The sequence below is a fragment of the Panthera uncia genome (assembly GCF_023721935.1).
Source record: "Panthera uncia isolate 11264 chromosome A1 unlocalized genomic scaffold, Puncia_PCG_1.0 HiC_scaffold_16, whole genome shotgun sequence".
Lineage (NCBI taxonomy): Eukaryota > Metazoa > Chordata > Mammalia > Carnivora > Felidae > Panthera > Panthera uncia.
Window position 1 is genome coordinate 77,924,096 of NW_026057576.1, and position 17,888 is coordinate 77,941,983.

General features: G+C 52.9%; 1 long non-coding RNA gene across 1 annotated transcript; it reads left to right on the top strand.

The window, feature by feature from the left end:
* Positions 1–10,230: 10,230 nt before the first annotated feature.
* LOC125933968 (uncharacterized) lies at positions 10,231–15,361 on the top strand. Its single transcript, XR_007461174.1, has 4 exons — positions 10,231–11,978; positions 12,146–12,226; positions 12,377–14,434; positions 14,998–15,361. It is a non-coding gene; the product is annotated as an uncharacterized LOC125933968 (long non-coding RNA).
* Positions 15,362–17,888: the final 2,527 nt, after the last annotated feature.

Below are 17,888 nucleotides of genomic sequence, written 5' to 3' on the forward strand. Positions count from 1 at the left end.
TCCTGTGTGTGTGTGTGTGTGTGTGTGTGTGTGTGTGTGTGTGCATTTTCCACTTTGAGATGCTTTACATTTTCTCCCTCTTTTGGAAATTAAACAGTGCATTTGCATGCAATTGCCAATCATGTCTCTGAGGAGGAGCTTCTAGAGGGGAAAGGAGAAGAGTGAAGGCCTCTGTTCTCCCCCGATAATTTAGTCCGTTGTTCAGCCTCTTCCCCCTGGCTGAGACCCCAGGAAACAGGCAGCCAGCTTGCAGATCACCGTTTCTGGTGTTTATAGGGGTGGGCGTCCCTTCTGTCTGCCCAGGATGCCTGGAGGGATGGTCCACCAGGGACTCCCAACTTTTTGAGCTGCTATCATGTTGTTACAAACCTCATCCTCCACGAAGACCTCCCACACAGATGCCTGGGTTCACATCCCGTCCCTCCCACTTCTGACCCTCCTGCTTGAACATCCTAAGGAAACACAGCGTTTCCCCATCTCCGTAGAGACAGGAGACAGGGAGACAACCCCAGAGTTGTGGTCTGCAAAGGGACATCACATGGTGCAATGCTACTATTTCCCAGATGAGGAAATGAGCTCAGAGAGATAAAGCAACTTTCCTGGAGTCCTATAGCTCATCAGAGGCAGAAGTGGGTTTGCTGAAGAGTCTGGAAAGGGAAGTAGGGCGCCTCCTGAGACAGGACTCAAGTGCCTGGTCAGGACTCAAGTGCCTGGTGGGGACTGGCGGCTAGCTCTTGTCCTAGTTTTGCCAGTGAGCCTCAGCTTCCCACTCCATCAGGTGGGGAAGGTCATAGCAGAGACCTTGGCAGTGGCTTTGGGCTGGAAGTGCGTGGGGCAGCCATAGGAGGGAAGCTGCGTTGGGCCTGTGGCACACGCCGCTGTGGTTCAGGGCCAGCGCCACCTGGGGAGAGGTGAGGGCCTGGGGTGTGTTCTCCATCCTGAGCACTGAGGTCCATCAGCAGAAACACTGGGGGTGAGAGCTTTGCCCATCCACTCGGCTCCTGTGCTGTGTGTGCTACAGGGCCCATGCCTCTCTGGCTCTGGGCAGCGCTCCCAGGAGCCAGGTCAGGGAGTAGGATTCATTTTGTCTGCACGGTCACGGAAATAAGCTCAGAAAGAGCAGGTAATTTGCCTGACGTCAAAGATGGGGCCCACCCCAGTGCACTGAGTTCAGAATCCACAGTGTTACCCTGACCTTGTGTTCACTTGCCCAGGACTTTGGTCACCTGGTTGACTCCAGCTGTGCGATCAGGTTTGACTCTCTGGCATTTTTTCCTCAAGCCCCTTCTTAAATTTTAGGAGAAGTTTAACTTCGGTTCTTTGGAGAAAAAACACACTCTTCCTGCACACATCCCTCACTTTACTCTCTTGAAAGTACATTTTCCCATCGAGGCCATGGGTAAAATAGTAAATATACTGCTTTTGGGAATGTATGAATTTGAAGTATGTCATCTGAAATATTAAAAAAAACAAGTTTTTTAAAAAAGTTTTTTAATGTTTATTAATTTTTGAGAGAGAGACAGAATGTGAGAGGGGGAGGGGCAGAGAGAGAGGGAGACACAGAATCCGAAGCAGGCTCCAGGCTCTGACCTGTCAGCACGCAGCCTGACGTGGGGCTCGAACCCACGAACCATGGGATCATAACCTGAGCCAAAGTTGGATGCTTCACTGACTGAGCCACCCAGGTGCCCCCCCCACCTCAAAATAAGTTTTTAATTGTTACAGTTTGAATGGAAAAATGAAGCTGCTACCAAAGGAAATCCACTGAATTTTATAGAAAGGCTTGGATCTGCAAATTAGATCTGTTTATCCCTGTGGGGTCTGTGAAAATCCCGGCTGGCATAGGACGAAGCAGTGATATTCCTTGCTTGCTCCTAGACCCCCAGGGAATACCCACACCACCATTCCCAGCAGAGACCTGTGAACAGTCAGGCCCTAACACCCAGGTCACCCATGTGAGCCCCGAGTTAGCCTCTTTGTCCTTCTGGGTGGCACTAGCGACTACCACCCCCGGGGAAGTGAGAATTGAGTCACTTCAATCATTTTCTGGGTTCTGCAGTTCAGATGAGGCACCTCATGAAGAAGGTGACCAGAAGCCTGCCATCGCCTGCCCCACAGTTCCCACACTGTGCACACTTCACACTCCCTGGAGAAAGCCTGGCGCCGTGTGGGTTGGTAACGAACCCCACAGCTTGCTGAGAAGGGGGCGTGAGGATCCCCCTGTTCTGGCTGACTGCGGTGGGGAGGTTATGCGTCTGGTCGATGGCACTAGGTAAATCCCCCCCTTCCTCCTATCCTGAACACCAGCTGGGCATTCAGATGGGTGTGTGTGTGTGTGTACATGTACCAATGTGTGTATAAATGTCCTTGATCCTCACCCATGTTTGTACCTCTATATCTGTGCACAGACCCTGACTCTGTGTACATACCACTGCATGTATCCTTGGATCAGCACCCTGTCCATATACGTACTTGCACGTCTATACTTAGACCAAGACCCTGCGTACCTACCACTGTGTCTATACGTGGTTCAAGACCCTGTCTATGTACATACCTGTCCATGTGGACCCTGTCCGCATACGTACCTGTACATCTAGATGTGGACTAGGACCCTGTCCATGTATGTACCACTCACTACATGTATATGTGGACCAGGTCCCCATTTGTATATTACCACAACATGTCAATGTGGACCAGGATCCCATCTGTGTATCCCACAGGATCCCACATATTGCCATGTGTATACATGGATCAGGACCCCACTCGTGTACAGACCACTAGATGTATATGTGGACCAAATCCTTGTCCACGTGTGCACCTGTACTGGAACGTGAACCAGGTTCTTGTCTGTATGTGTACAACTTGCGAGCGGTGCTGAGGACATTGAGAGCAGGGAATATTTCTCGAGCACTTCCTGGTATTCCCAGTCATTCCCACTGTCCAGTGGTATCACAGCTCTGGTGCAGGGTTGGGCCTATAGCTGGATGAGAGAGGTGCCCCGGAGTCCAGAGTCAAAAGAGTACTCTCAGGGTCCTGCAGGCACAGTGTGTGAGCCCAAGAGTGGCCCCTCCCTGAACTTGGCTCCCTGGTGACCAGCCTCTCACTGTTGTCTAGGTGAATCTATGGTGAATCCAGCTCAGAACAAAGAGGATTGTGTACAGCTGAATTTTTAGCTGTAATTGTTAAATTCCACTGCAGAGGCGGTCTGTAAAGTAAGCAGTCTGAGCCATTTGGTTTTCAAGAGCCAGAGTATTGAGAGAGAAAGATGTGGGGAAATTCTGCTGACTCGGCTTTGCCCACTAGAGAGGAGAGGCTGGAGAGGCTGAAGGATGCCAAGAACCATAGAGCTCTGGAATAAACGGGTGGCACAGGGAGAGGTGACTGGAGGGGTCTGGCCAGAGCTTAGGTGAGGGGGTCCAGAAGGTGAGGGCTCATGTGATCAGAGCAGCGTGGGCTGCTGTCCTGGGGAGAAGGTGGTAGAATGCAGCTTCCTGGAGAGGTCGCTCTGGCTCAGCCCTGGGGACGCAGAGAAGGGATGGAAGAGGGAGAGACAGAGGACAGCCTGCCAACCTTGATTCTGGAACCAAGGGTAAGGGGTCGTGCCTGTGCCATGTAGGCCACAGACCCAAAGGATTTAGAGTCAGGCTGAGAAGGACCTGTGAGACTTCCACTGACCTCAGGCACAGAAGGCGAGAGCTGTCAGCATGGGGCGTCTGTGGCTAGGGGGGCAGCAGAGGCCAGCGGAAGACCCAGGCCAGCACAGGACTGGCTTTGGAAGGCATGGAAGGACGTGAAGATCTCAGAGCCCAGGTCACCTCCTGGAGGAGATAAGCTCCAGTGACCACAGAAGTCTGGGAAGGATCAGGTGGTCTTTAATTGGCAAAATGAAGATTTTTCTGTCTACGGTAATGCAGGTCAGTGTGATCTGTCCTTTTCAGTTGTGGAGAAATAGAGTCTGTGCACTTCCACACATCGGGGAAGCCACGCCTGTGATACTTGTTCTGCCTGCTGCCCTTTGCCAGGAGTTTGAGCACATGATTTTATCACCCACTCCATGCCTAACTCCTGTCGGAAATGGAAGGGGCTATCCATGGGGCAATTGGGTGTATGGATTCCTACTGTTAAACTCACATGTGGTTTCCAGTGGGCCTCAGGTGCAGACCCTTGGTCTGAAGGAATACCAGGAAGTCCCCAGCCTTGGATTTGTTCTCCAGGGAACTTTGCCGGGCAGAGAGTGAGCTCCTGGTGGAGAGAGCAGTGGCTGGGGGAAGGCCCAGGGCGAGGATCAGGATGCCTGGCAGCTGGGGACTGGCATGGGGAAGGCCCCAGGGGCTGCTTAGGGTGATGGAGAGGAGGAGACACATTCCCCAAGGGACTGTCTGGCCTGGGGGGACCCCTTTCACAGCCCCAAGAACACCAGTACCCATTGAGGCTTGGCATCCATCATGTGTCCATCTGTCCGTTATGCAGCTATGCACAGAATGCTTACCCAGAATCCCTTCTGGTGCTGAGACTGTGGTACTGCCCCTGGCGTGGACAAGGCCCCACTGGCAGTCACAGCTGCACAAGCCAACCAGCCAGCTTGTGCTGTCCCAGGGTCTATAGGACCCGATGAGGGTCTGTGTGCCTTGCCCAGGAGCTGGGGGCAGGCGGGGGCAATGGTGACTAGGGGCTTTCAGGCCGCTTTTTTTTTAAACGTTTGTTTATTTTGATAGTGAGTGAGAGCCTGAACAGGGAAGGGGCAGAGAGAGCGAGAGAGAGAGAGAGAGCAAGAGAATCCCAAGCAGGCTTTGTGATGTCACTGCAGAGCCTGACATGGGGTTAGAACTCATGAACTGTGAGATCATAACCTGAGCTGTAATCAAGAGTTGGACACTTAACTGACTGAGCCACCCAGGTGCCCCAAAAGTAAACTGTTTTTTTCTTTTGAGAGAGAGAGAGAGAGAGAGGTAGAGAGAATCACAAGCAGGCTCAGCATGGAGCCCGACAGGGAGCTCAAACCTCAAAAATTGTGAGATCATGACCTGAGCCGAAATCAAGAGTCAGACGCTAAACTAACTGAGCCACCAAGGTGCCCCCAGGCCACTTTATAAGTTTGGGGAACCAAAGCACAGTTCTAAGTGTTGGCCCCACTGTGGTCAGGCAGGGAAGGGAGGTGATAAATGTGCATTTCCCTCTGCGAGTTCCAAGGAGAATGGGGCCCTGGTTGGAAGAGTGGGGCCGGGGAGGGCTGTCCCCACAGCACAGGAGCATGCCGGAGCCTGTCACGTACAGAGCAGTTGTTTGCTGGTTTCGTTCTGATCGAAATCCCAGCGCATCGCCGCGGGTAATTTGGAGACGGTGTGCATGCAGACGGAGGACAGTGGGCCTGAGACGAGCATGTCTGCTGACGCCTGTGTGTGTAGTGGGTCTCACAGTGTTCATGTCTGTGTGTGGACATGTCTGTGAACGGCTGTGTCTGTACTCTCCACTGTATTGTCTTGCTTGTCAGTTAGAAAGTAGATCTTTCACCTGGGGGCTGAAAATCCAAACTTTTACCCTTTGTCCGACAAAGAACTAGGCTGAATTTATTAGGGGAGATTCTGGTTGGTGAGTGGAGGTTAGCTACACCAGGTCCCGAGGCCTGATCATCTTTTTTTTTTTTTTAATGTTTATTTTTGAGAAACAGACAGAGCATGAGTGGGGGAGGGGCAGAGAGAGAGGGAGAGACAGAATCCGAAGCAGCTCCAGGCTCTGAGCTGTCAGCACAGAGCCAGACGCGGGGCTCGAACTCACAAACCGCGAGATCACGGCCTGAGGCGAAGCCGGACGCTTAACCGACTGAGCCACCCAGGCGCCCCAAGCCTGATCATCTTTTTAAAGTGAAGGGTTGAGAAGCAGCTGGCCCTTGAGCATTCCTTCCGGTTCCTCCGATATGTACATCTCACAGCCCCTTGCTGTGGAACGTGTGAGAATGGCATCTGTGGGGTTTCCCAGTGCCTGTCGCTCAGGCTTGCTCTGTGTGGTCACCTGTTCATTCCCTGTGACTTCGTGGTGAGGCAGTGAAGACGTGACCCTACGTGGGCACGCCAGCCGCCCCAGAGCAGCCAGGAGACCTCACCAGAGGTGGATGGGGAAAGCCGGGAGAGTCTGGGGAGCCAGGCCCAGGCAGCGAGTCTCCCAGGGGCTCTCGTTGTTAGCGGTGGAGACGACCTCTCTCCCGGATTGTGCGTATGCTGTGTGTGTGTGTGTGTGTGTGTGTGTTCAGAACTGTACTCCAGACTCCTCAGTTCTGGTCTGGCCCCCAGGATGTGGTGTCTGGAGAACAGGGAGGAAGTTCGGCTTCATTTCACATCCTCAGCTGGCTGTCGGAAGACAGAGTCTTGAACTCAGTGTCCGGGTGAGAGCAGCAGGTGTGACAGCCTTACATCTTCTTACCCCTGGCTTCCCGCTAGAGTCACAGTCATGACCTGCGATGCGGGCGGATCCCATCTGCTCTCCCATTTTTCTCCAACGTGAGTTTTCTCAGGTTGCCACCAGATGTCAGTAACGTCCCTCTGAAAATAAATGTGCAGCCAACAGGCTGACTCGGGAGAAAGAAGTGGTGGCGTCCATCGTCATCCACCTTGGATGAGGCACAGAGAAGGCCCAGCCTGTGTGTCTGCGCCCGGCCCTAGGGGGCCCGATGGGTGAGGGCCCGCCCCTTGGCTGGCCCACCTGCTTGTTCAGGAAGCCACAGTGTTGGGCAAGGGAGAGTTCTGTGAGGTGTGGCCCCACCCTGGTGACACCTGCCACCGGCATCTCGATCTGTTTCTGGAAGCCTGGAGCCCGTAGGTCTAGAGCTTGTGCTGGCGCATTGAGAGGCGGTGTGGGTCTGCCTGAGGGCCACGGCACTTGTTACTACAACTGAGGAAACCGCATGGAGGGACCCCATCACTGTGGCCCTGCGTCGGATGGAGACGCGCCGGGAAGCGGGAGGGGATTGATGTTGGCGGAGGAGGCAGATGGGACCCACAGACACAGTGCGGTGTTCTGTCGCTGGGCCTTGGAGTAAGGCACTGACCAACGCTGGACGGTTCTTTACTGCTTACCGGGCACCTCCACACACCTAGCTCCCTCTGCTCCACCAGAAGCATGTTAGTGGTGTTGATTCATTGCCATTTTGATACGACCATATTCAAGGCTTGTGTCCAAATTGGCTACAGGTCAGCTGGCCTGTGTCGGTCCTGGAGTGGGAGCAGCACCAGCACGCTGGTCAGAGCCATGGTCTAGTGCTCCTAATTGGCCACCTGGGAGGTTTCCTCAATCACCCTTCCGCATCTCTGCCACGGCGGCAGTCATACCCCTGTCATACATACGGTTTGAGCACTAAGTGTGGTAATGTAATTATTCCAGCAAAGAGTGGCAGTGAGGGAGGAGGAGGATGGAACGAGCTGCAGTGAGAGCCCGAGAAAGGAGGCGGCTGGCCAGGGGCCCAGAGCCTTCCCGGGCCACCAGCCCTGCAGACGGCCAGGCGTCTCCGTGGCCCCAGGTCTTAGCAGATGAGTCTCTCTGGGTGAAGACCTGTTGACAGAGGGGGCGGTATATTGTAGAGAACAGATTCATCGGGCCTGGGTAATCCCGGAGCAGAGGCTCTGGGGAGGGTGCAGCAGGAGCCGGGAGTGTGTGTGCACGTTTTAGGGGCCTCTGCCCATGTCCTTACATGAGGTCCACTCCCAGGCCTGGATTCCCCTGGGGAGAATAACTCACGTTTCTTTCCTTTGGTGATGATGACACATTCCTAGAGACCAGAATAGATCTTCTCTTGCAGTTTTCTGTGATGCTTCCGAGTCTTGCTGGTGGGTCTTTGGTTTCCCAGCCCCAGCTGTGCCCTGGGGTCACCATCCAGACATTCTGTCTGGAGGCAAAGCCCAGGCATTGGTGTTCGAAGGTGCTCCTGGGTGACTGGTGTGCAGCTGGCCCAGACCACATGTGGCAGAGGGGGGACTGTGGCCCTAGAAAGGACAGCAGAAAGCAGCTGGCAGTCAGTCTGTCAAGGCGGTCCTGGGTGCAGGAAAACAGCATTTGAGACCAAAGGTGAGCACATTCTGCTGGTGTGCTAGCTCTGGGTCCATCCGTGCCACCTCTTCATCCTTGGAAAAGTAAAGAAGTACTCAATGACCAGTAGCTTCTAGAATTTTCTCTGACAGCTCCTACTTTTTAATGCAGGGATGATCCATTTGGGATCCTGCAGGGACTAGTGTGTCTCTTCAGCCTCAAATGTGGCTCCTGTAACAAGCCAAGCCTGTTTGCCACTTACTTTCCAGAAAGGGATGCCCATGTGCCAGCAATCAGTTGTTTTAAAGAGAGGTTTTTTCTAGATTCTGATTTAAAAAACAAAACCAAAAAAACACTCCTTGTCATTTTCTGAAAAAATGACATTCTTTCCCATTCTTTTTTTAAATATAAATTAAAAAAAATTCTTTTTTAACGTTTATTTATCATTGAGAGAGAACATGAGCATGGGAAGGAGAGACAGAGAGGGGGAGACGCAGAATCCGAAGCAGGCTTCAGGCTCCTAGCTGTCAGCACAGAGCCCGACACAGGGCTCGAACTCACAAACCACAAGATCATGACCTGAGCTGAAGTCGGACGCTCAACTGACTGAGCCCCCCAGGCATCCCTCTTCCCCGTTCTTAATTTAGTTTACGACAAATGCTATTTGTCTTCATTATTGAAAACTCAGATCTTATATAAGGAAAAGTGCAGAAATTAAAATTTGCTTCTCCAGCAGATCCTGGGCCATCTCTTAAGACTTTTTTCTTTGTTCATAGTATGCTTTTTCCTAATGGTGTACTTACCAGTCTTTTAACATTGCAATGATAAAGATTTACAGTAAGAAAAATGAAGCAAGTGGGGCACCTGGGTGGCTCAGTCGGTTAAGCGTCCGACTTCGGCTCAGGTCACAATCTCACAGTTTGTGGGTTCTCGAGCCCCGTGTCGGGCTCTGTGCTGACAGCTCAGAGCCTGGAGCCTGCTTCTGATTCCGTGTCTCCCTCTCTCTGCCCCTGCCCCACTCTCACTGTCTCCCTCTGTCTCAAAAACAAACAAACATTAAAAAAAATAAAAAAAAGAACAATGAAGCAAGTTCTACATGTAGTTTTTCATTTTCCATAAGAAGTAAATGGGAGATTAAAAACACATGGAACCAAACAGTCTGGCAGCTTCTCAAATGATTAAATGTAGAGTTACCATATGACTCAGCAATTCCACTCCTAGGGATACCCCCAAAAGAGATGAAATACGTGGTCACACTAATACCTGCCTGTGAATGTTCACAGCAGCATGATTCATGTTGTCAAAAGGCAAGAACAATCCCAGGGTCCACCGGTCTGATGAATGGATAGACATCTCCACACGATGGAATATTACTCAGCCGTGAGAACGAATGAGGCCCTGACAAGGCTCCAGTGTGGATGAGCCCAGAGAACATTAAGTGGAAGAATCAAGTCACAAAAGACCACATATACAATTCTATTTATATAAAATTTCCAGAAGAGGGAGATGTATAGCGATAAAATGTAAATTGGTGATTGCTTAGGGTGGGGGGGGGCAGATGGGGATAGAAGGTGGTAAGCTAAATAAAGCGTAGGAAGTTTTCCTTGTAATGATAAAATAGTCTAAAATAGGCCATGGTGATGTTTGCACATATCTGTGAACGTGTTAGAAACCTTTGAATTGTACAATTTGAGCGCATTACGCAGTAGGCGAATTATATCTTAATAAAGCTGCTACAAAAATATGGAACAACAGACTGGAGAGCCTGGGGGGTCTCTGACACCCTCTCGTTGAGAACCCCTGTTTCTGACCAGACAGCAGATCTGGCAGCCTGCACACTCCCCTTGACGAAACACAAGAAATGATGTATGAGATATGATAACGTGCATAAATTCAAAAAAGAAAGTGGGAGAAATCCCAGAGGGCACAGACACAAGGAAGGAACTGGAGATCAGCATGGTCTGAACTAGTGGCAGCCCTGGATGTAGTGGGGTCGGGCGGGCTGTCACCACTGGTCTCGTTGAGTTCTGTATCTTAACGCATCCGCGAGACAGGAGGCTGGCCTGTGTGACATGGAATGTTGGATGTAATGTGACTTTTCCCATACATGTGAAGCCAGGACCCTTGCCAAGAGCTCCATTCTTGGTAAAACGGTATTCTAGAAAGCACCCCTCCCCCCCGGCCCTATACTAGATGGGAAGGAAACTGGGCCAGTTGGGGGAAGCGCTTGTCCCAGGCTGGACACGGCCTCCAGTGCTGCTCCGTGTTCCTGGGGCTCGAGATGTGGGTCCCAAGCCTGTAGCGGCACCTTCAAACATCTGTGCTGTGGCCCCTCAGGGACTCCTTGAGTGATGCACCGAGAAGCTGCAGAGAAACCTCCAAGGGGCGCCCCAGGTTACTTCTCATCACGGCTTCCTGAAATGAGGCAGATATGCCCTCCACCCACCGGAGAGGGAGCTCCTCTGTTAGCAAGTGAAGGGCTCTCTGTAGGGTTTGGAAAAGTGACCCATCACGTTTATGGAGTTTGAGGAAAACAGTGCAGTAATGTGAGAGGACACTGCTTAATCTCAAACGTGGAGAAAATGCTGGGGACACATTTTCATTCCATATCCACCGGCCACCTCTGCTCCTTGCTGTGGCACCTTTCTCCTGTCTTGAGTCTCAGTGCTGCTCCCCGGTCACTTCCTGCTATTTTACACCAGTGTCCCTGGCTCCCGCTCCCTGCCCCGCCTTTTACAGCATTGTGTGGGGACTCCACCATGAGGGTGTGGTCTTCTCTGCACGCTTTTGGGTCAGATGGCACCAATGGAGATCGCTGCAGAAGCAGGGCCGCTCCGGGGACAGGGCACTCGGGCTCTGATGTGCACCTGGTGATGGGGTCTGCACACACCGCTGTCAGAGGTCAGGGCCAGGCGGGGCCCCTGTGGCACAGCTGAGCAAACACACACCAGGAACGTTGCTGGCACTGAACGTCCCGGGAGGAAGTGGGGTAAATATGATGGCGACACAATCATGTAGGATTACTCTTCTGCCTGCCTGCTGGGACCTGGAAACACCATCAGGTCACTTTCAGCTGGTGTGGGTAGACTTGTGGGCGGACGTGTACCTGGGTCAGCGTGGCCATGGTGGGAATGGGAAGCCATGAATTCCGCTTTGTTGGTGGTGTTGGTGTGGCTGTTAGAGCCTCAAGTAGTGAGGATGAGGGAGACTTTCCAAGTGAACCCCCGCCCCCACATACACCGGAGGCCCTTCCTGGTGTCGAGTAGGGGCGTCTGTGTCCACCTCCGCTTGCCATGTGTGTATCGGCGTGGCTTCAGTGCCACGTGCAGGGCTGTTGTATGTTTTTGCTTTTTTTTTTTTTTTTAGATATGGGGGAACTTAGGTGCCATAAAAGATTATAAACCCAGGCTTCCTTTCTAAACATTTGGAATATCTTTCCGAAATGTCCTGCAGTGTACCTCCATCATTTTGTTGGGGTCAAGCAAATGTTATCATAGGACACTGTAAATATCTTAATTGTCAGAAATCTTTAACATTGCTTGCGTCACCTGGGAGAGCTTGCCGGGAGCCCGCTGGTCACAATGGGAGCCTAACTCATGGCAGTGGCCGTGCGGGCGCCACTCCCACAGGTGCCGGGAGGGACGGGAGCCACCCCACTGCTCAGGGAGACCTTGGGCAAGTCTCCTAACACGCACAGACCCGGTTTCCTGAGAGGAACGGACGGTGGTTTAGACCAGCTGTGGTTAAGAGGTCACACTTTTCCAGGTTTCAGGGAACGTGTGCACATCTTGCTGGGCCCCTGCCTGTGTGTTCTCACCATGAAACATGTCTCCGTGGTGGTCTTCCCACGCTTACCTTCCAGACCACAGACCAGTTGTGTGGGGCGTTCTCTGGCCCTGTCACTACAAGTCCCTGTACTCCGCTAAGGATCTCCACCAGGAGGCTCCCGTTTGAGGAGTCAAGTAAGCAGCAGTCGTGGGCTTTGATGGTGCAGGCGTGGGGCAGGGATGAAGCCTTCTTGGTCCCAGCGATTGCTGGTCTTGGGTTCTAGAACACAAGACAGATTGGGGTCCAGTATGTCTGATTTGCCAAGGGGTCTCCCAAGAACCAGCCTCTCTCCCTCTGCCAGGGTGAACGTTGTTGCTGAGCCAAGGAGATTAACAGAGGTGCCAAAGAAGGTGCATTTGCAGGGCGTCAGGGGCTGATGATGGTGAGTTGTCACCGTCACCGTCCTTGCGCTCCCCGCGCGATCCCTGCGTGATCTCTGCTCCTTGGCCGCGTTGAAAGCCTCCGTTTGTCCTGCTCGCCATGAGGAACTCAAGCAAATCTTATTTTTTCCTTTCGTTTTCTTGCCTTCCAGTTGTGCTTGGAGAAGAAAACCATGCAGTCAGCTGTTTCTCTTGTTCCTGGCCGGCATCCAGCCTGTGAGAGCTCCACCTGCCGTCCCTGGGGATGCCAGGTTCCCCTCTGGCTCTTTGTTTCGTTCACCCTCCTGCTGACAAAGACCTGAGGTGCTTTAGGGACACCATTTGCGTTTTCATGTTCTCTTTCAGCCGATTGTGGTGTAAGTGGTCGCGTGTCTTCCCTGGTCTCGGCAGCAGGTGGGATGGGTCTCGGTGGCCCCAGTGTCAGCCAGGCTCTGGGACGGGAGCCGAGGCTCCCGTGGTCGGCCTTTCTCTCAACGGCGTTAAGAGCTCTGGCATGATGATTTAGGGGACACCCATCAGCTTTGCCGTGATCCAACCTGCGGACTTACCTGCGCCCACGTGGTGCCGGTGCAGTCGTGGGGTGACCTGTGCCCATCTATCCTCTGGAGTCCAAGAAGGGGGAGGACGTGTGGGCCTCGTGGAGACGAGTGTGAGCACGCAGCTCCTTGCACACCGGGCTGCGGTGCTCGGCCCAGAGGGTGGCAGGTGTGTGTTCGGTGGCCAGGAGTGTGGCCTCCATGCTCTGTGTGCTGCAGAAGGGATTCAAAGCGTGACGCTGTGGACATGGCTGAGCGAGGTGGAAGAGAGCCAGCTTGCTGCTCAGGTGATGTTTCCCGTCGAATGCTGTCCCCCAGAAGATGGTGACCTGACTTGGAAATAGGCTCTCTGTAGCTGATCGAGGCAGGATGAGGGCATCAGGATAGGCCTAGTCCAGTGAGACTGGTGTCCTTATAAAATGAGGAAATTTGGGCATAGGGACAGACATGACAGAAGAGAGAGTGGGAATGCCCGAGGCCACCAGTTGCTGGGGGAGGGGCAGCCCCAGGAAGAACCAGCCCCCCCTGATATTGGACTTCTGGCCTCCAGAACTGTGGGAGAATAAATTCTATTGGGTAAGCTGCCCCATCCGTGGGCCACTAGCCAGGGGACACTGATACCTTTTGTGTGAGTGCTACTGTAGCTGCTCTCAGGCCTCCAGACAGGTGCCTCGTCTGATACTCAGACAGGTGCGGCCCAAGGACGTTCCTGGGCCCGTGCCGCATGGGGAAGAGATGGGAAGAGTTCCCATGTGATGGGAACTTGCTCTGCAGCTGCGCTCTGTGCAGTGTGACAGCAGAGGCCTCCGAGGACATCTTCCCATGTCTAGATGCAAAGTGTGGCACATAGTAGGAGCTCAGCTGGGAAAACGCCAATGATTCACACAGAACTTGGCCACTTGAGGGCAACATGTCACTGGCGAGAACATTGTTAGTGAGATGTTTTATGTTCTTTTCCCCAGAACTCTTCAAAGTCTGGTGTGTTTTACCTCTTTTACTCGCATGTTCATGAGCCCTGGTGCTGGTGGCTACCAGACTCTAGAGTTCAGATCCTCACCTAACTGCTAAATGTCTTCGGTGATTCGATGAGCCTGAAGCCCCGTGGTGATGAGATAACCGTCCGCTCCCTTCTGTGTCACAGAAGGGGAGAGACAGCTGCCCTCTCCACCCCATGAGAGGTCAACGGGCGTGACTTCACAGGGTGTGACCCTGTGACACACATCTAGTGGATGTTCTGTGGCAGGCACTGTGGTGGCCACAAGAAGTAAACCTGGTCCCTACTCCAAGATTTTAGGGTTTAGTTGAGAAGGTGATAAAAGCTACGGGGCTTAAAGAAGGAAGGGATTACTTTTGCCCCCAAATCTGGAGGGGTGTGTGGGAAAGTACAAGACGACGAAGACTGAAGTGCAGTGTCTTGTGGGGCCCACCTGGAGGAGCTGGCCACCACCCGATGTCACGGTCCTCTTTTTGGCTTTTAAGAACAGAGGCCCGGGCCATGCTGCCACACGGGTCCAGGGGAGCCAGCTGTTGGGGAGACACCCTGTTCTGTCTAAACTCAAGGCCAGGAAGAGTGGTGATCAAAGCCAGGCCTGTGGCCACCTCCCACCTCCGTGCCCAGGTGTGACTGCCCGGAATGTGGAAGGCACTCAGACATCTGCCGGGTGGACCGCTCACGTAAGATACGGGCTGTGTACAAACGGAAGCACAGCCTCCCGCCTTGCCGGGACCGCCTCCCTGCGCTACAGCAGCCGAGACGGAAGGCCTGGCTCTCTCAGCTGCTCGCTAGCTCGGGCCAGCTTCATGCGTGTGCAGATCCGGGACTTGCTCACCGTGGCTTCGGCTGATGGGCACTACCTCCCCTTCTCGTTCCCTAGAGATGCCGGGAATTCTTAGGCCCCAGGCACGCCTGTTGTTGTGTTGGGATTCTGCTCTGCCCTGACCTGGCCAGTGCCGCCCAGCTGGCGCATGAGGCATCTTTGTTGCCCTGGAGGGTGTCCCCTAGCCTTCCGGGCCACACTGCTGAGTGGGTGGCATCCTGGTGGAGCTGAAGGTCTGGTCACAGCTCCAGAGTGGACGGGCTGTTTGCCACGAGTCGTCCGGCAGGACCAATGAGCTATCATTCTGTGGGGTCACCACCTGTCTTTGTACATGCTATAGCTTTTTACGTGGCCTAGTGACAAGTGACAGTGAGCTTACTGATTGAATTCTGAATTCCGTTTTCTAAATCCAAATTTCAGGATCCCGTGTTGAGAGGCACAGAGCACGTATATTGCCGTTCAGCACTTCCTGTTTTTGAATCCAGTGGGGAAGCGTGGAGGAGTGTTCCCAGGGCTCTGCCTCCAGAACCCAAATCCAGCAGACACAGGGAGACACTCCTCCCTGGGGAGTGTCAGTCACCTGTAGGGGTGACCATGGCCTGAAGGACATGCTGACGTGACGTGATCTGTGCACACAGTTGCTTTCCTGTCTTAGTGTCTCTGAGGACCTGCTGTGCACTTGGGTATACCTGCCGTGTGACTGTGTTACCACTTACCTCCTTTTGTAAATCAGATCATAAATTCACTTTGAGAATTTTTCATTTATAAAAGGAACCAGTAGTAATTCTTTTTGTGTAATGAATACTCTTCTCCTAACGATCTGATTTCAAAGTTTACATTTTTTAACAGGTTGGGTATTCGTTTCAGTGTCGATTCTTCCCCAAGACCCATGGACATTCTAACAAAAAGCGTTATTTTCAGAATCTAAACATAAATACATAATAATGCTATGACTTGAAGCAGCATGAACAATGGAGGTAGGAAGTGAAGCAGGCTTTCACAGAAACATGAACTCATTTTCATGGCTCCCAGTATTTCTCATTACAAGTTAAACTATTTAAAATGATGGCTTAATAGGCACCACCTGAGATGTGGGCGGGATAATGAGTGTGAGATGCTGAACTACTGCGTTTCCTGACTCCTTTGTGCGGAAATTAGTAAATGCACCGTCCTCGGAAAAATGGCTTTGCGAGTCTCATTTTCATTTTTCCTGTGCCCTCCGCCCAAGTGCTAGATGGGGGAGAGATGCATTCTTAGGAGTCATGTTTTGGAGTAGCTATGGTGGGCTTCAGGGTGAAGTCTGCATTGACCGAGGGTGTGGCCTAGGTGTGTGTGTGTGTATGTGTGTGTGTGTGTGTGTGTGTAGGTGTGTATACATATAAGTGTGTGTGTATATATATGTGTATGTACATGTGTATACGTATATATGTGTATGTGTATATATAGAAATATGGATGGATGACCCCGAGGGTGTGGCCTGGGGGGTGTGGATGACCCCAAGGGCATGGTCTGGGGGGTTGTGGATGACCCCCAAGGCATGGTGGCCTGGGGGTGTGGGCGATCCCAAGGTGAATTCAAGCCTGAGGGAAGATGTCTGGGCCTAGCATCCACCTGCGGGGACTGGATGGCACAGAGGAGGAGCTTGTAATCCACCATGAGGTGTAGACGTGGAGGAAGGCTGACTTGGGATGATCACGGGCGTGGGGACGGCCTGGGCACCGTGGGAAGCAGAATCGGCAAGAGAAGGGGCGCCTGCTCCCAGACTGCCCACTGGGAAGGCCACTCCGAGGTTGGGGGTGCGTCTTAGGGTGACTCGGGTTTACAGAACAGCAGAGCCCTATTTGCATAGGAGAGTGTAGCCACAGGATTACAAAGTGCCCACTACTTTTGTTTGATCGGCCACCGAGTTTTCTTAAAGAAAAATTGTCCCGGCTCTGACCTCCCTCATCCATGTCCTAAGGGCCTTTTTCTGGAACCGCTGAAGTGGCTTTCCGGGTCTGCTTGCTTCTGTGTGGTCACTGGGGGCCTTCCCCACTCAGGCTGCAGTGGTGGTTCACACCCTGGAGACTCTGGGCAGCGTCAGCTTCCAGAAACTGCCCCTCTGCTCTCCCGTCATGTGAATGCCCAGTGTCGTGCTCTGGCTTCCTCACTGGCTGCAGGCCTGCCGTGCCCACTAGGGCCTTTTGGCCTGTCTCGGTCCATCAGAATCTCTACCCATCCTACCGGCGACCCGGCTGAAGGCCCAGCTTGGCTCAGACGGCTCCCTGTTTCTACGGTGGCGTCACCCGTGGCTGTGGGGCCAGAGCCCATGTCTGCAGCCTGTCTCTGCCACTTATTTGTGGTGGATGCCTGGCCCGTGGAAGACTGGCTCTTCGTCAGGGAGAGAGGGCACTCACAGCTGTCAGGGGACTCTGGCAATCATTTAGTGGCTCAAACCTGTGGAGCACCGACCGTGTGCCAGGCACCCGCCCAGATGCTGGGGATGCCACAATGAACAAATGGAATATAATCGTGACACAGTAATGAAACTTCTCTGAGATGTGTTCGTTCCTATTTCATTATAGCTCCTCTTCCCGCACCCATGGGGCCTGACTGGGGGACAGCACCCCTAAGGCTGTCAGCCGGGGAGTGCAGGCTGTGCTCTGCATTCATGCAAGACGATTTTACTGGTAAAGGCAGCGTCTCAAGGAGCTATCCCACATCACTAGCCCTGCTCTGGATCGCACTGATTTCGTTAGGGGTGTGTCATGCGAGAGCGGGAGGACAGTGGGGTCATGATGTAGATGGGCAGTCCCATGTTTTCCCACATCAGGATTTCTTTAGCGACAGCAAAACCCAGGTGCCAGCTGACCTGTTTTTTTTTTTTTTTTTAATGCTTATTTTTGAGAGAGAAAGTGAGACAGAGTGTGCGTAGTAGAGGGGCAGAGAGAGAGGGAGACACAGAATCCAAAGCAGGCTCCAGACTCTGAGCTGTCAGCGCAGGGCCTGATGCAGGGCTCAAAACCATGAACCGCGAGATGCTGACCTGAGCCAAAGTCAGATGCTCAACCGACTGAACCACCCAGGTGCTCCAACTGACCTGGTTTTTTAAATTTTTTTTAACGTTTATTTATTTTTGAGACAGAGAGAGACAGAGCATGAAGGGGGGCGGGGGCAGAGAGAGAGGGAGACAGAGAACCGGAAGCAGGCTCCAGGCTCTGAGCCATCAGCCCAGAGCCCGACGCGGGGCTTGAACTCACGGACCGCGAGATCGTGACCTGAGCCGAAGTCGGATGCTTAACCGACTGAGCCACCCAGGCGCCCCATGACCT